Here is a 1,610-nt window from a genome sequence, read left to right as displayed (position 1 = left end):
GATCCAGAGACCCAAAGACCCAGACTCAGAGACCTAGACCCAGAGACCCAGAGACCCAGAACCAGACCCTAAGACTCAGAGATCTAGACCCAAAGACCCAAAGACCCAGTGATCCAGACCTAGACACAGAGACTCATACCCAGAGACCCAGAGACTCAGAAGGCTAACTAAATGCTAATGGGCACATTGCGAACATTTTGTACAGTTTCTGACCTGAACTATACAAGTATAAAAGTAACTCAAAAATTCAACTCACAGTTTGTTGCACGCACATAACAAATATTAGCCAGAACGGCTCTTTATCCAGGAGTGGATTCTCTGCTGTTACCAAGCGAATGCTTGATTTTGGAAGAAGCCAACCATAAGTAGCTACTAAATTAGCAAATCAAATGAACTACTGCAGATCATTTAGAGAGTTAACTTAATAGTTAAAGATATCTAGCTGGCAAACATTTAATTGTGAATTCCATCATGTAGTTAGATAACCTGGCGCATGCTGCATAACAGTGTGTGACTCACAAGGCTCCAGTCTTTCCTCGTCATTGTGTGCTTGTAAACAAACACCACGTGACACGTGACTGGGGACTACCGTAAGCTTCATAGTAATGTGACAGGTGAAATGAAGAATGCAATGTTCTTTATCTCCTAACGTATTGCACAAGTTGAGGTATTGACTTAAAAAGTAGCTCCAAATGTTCATATGTATTAAAAAAAACGTTAAAAAAAGACCCAGAGAATCCAGACCCAGAGACCCAGTGAACCAGACCCAGACCCAGAGACCCAGAGACCCAGCGACCCAGACCCAGAGACCCAGAGACCCAGCGACCCAGACCCAGAGACCCAGAGACACAGCGACCCAGACCCAGAGACCCAGCGACCCAGACCCAGTGACCCAGACCCAGTATAGAGAGACAAGGAGGACAGGGAGAGATAGAGAGATAGACGGAAGGAAGGATGGAATGATGGAGGAGGAGGTGGAATGAAGACATTGTTCGATAGAAAGATGATGAACGGGTAGATGGAGAGAATGAAGATCACACTAGTGAGAAAGGAAGAGGGAGGGTCATGTGAGGTGTAAACCACTTAGAGGTCCTCCCTGCTCTACAGAGGTCTGGCCTGCTGCTCTACTCTGGTGGGCAGTAAATACACCCTAACCACAGACCTTCATTTAGCACCACAGAGAGAGAGAGCGATGAGGAGAGAGAATGGCATGTTATTTGACTAACACAGTAGCCAGAATTATTTTGTTGTGTTTTGTATTTTACATAATGCTACAAAACCACCATCACCACCACCACCACCACCACTAGCTCTACAACCACCACCTCCACTACCACCACCACCTCCACCACCTCCAGCACCACTACCTCTACAACCACCACCTCCACTACCACCACCACCTCCACCACCTCCACCACCACTACCTCTACAACCACCACCTCCACTACCACCATCACCTCCACTACCTCCACCACCTCTACAACCACCACCAACTCCACCACCTCTACCACCACCACCTTCTCTACAACCACCACCTCCACCACCTCCACCACCACTACCTCTACAACCACCACCTCTACCACAACCTCTACAACCACCACCACCAACTC

The 1,610-nt window shown here is 47.6% G+C and overlaps 1 long non-coding RNA gene across 1 annotated transcript in view; it reads right to left on the bottom strand.

The window, feature by feature from the left end:
- Positions 1-1,317, bottom strand: part of LOC145860409 (uncharacterized) — a 77,566-nt gene extending 76,249 nt beyond the window's left edge. The window contains exon 1 of the long non-coding RNA XR_014380452.1: positions 257-1,317. This is a non-coding gene — a long non-coding RNA (uncharacterized LOC145860409). The remainder of the gene's footprint in view (positions 1-256) is intronic.
- Positions 1,318-1,610: the final 293 nt, after the last annotated feature.

The sequence above is a fragment of the Salmo salar genome, chromosome 14, assembly GCF_965601325.2.
Source record: "Salmo salar chromosome 14, fSalSal1, whole genome shotgun sequence".
Classification (NCBI taxonomy): Eukaryota; Metazoa; Chordata; class Actinopteri; order Salmoniformes; family Salmonidae; genus Salmo; species Salmo salar.
Note: the sequence above shows the minus strand (reverse complement) of the source record. Positions and strands in the feature narration are given on the sequence as shown.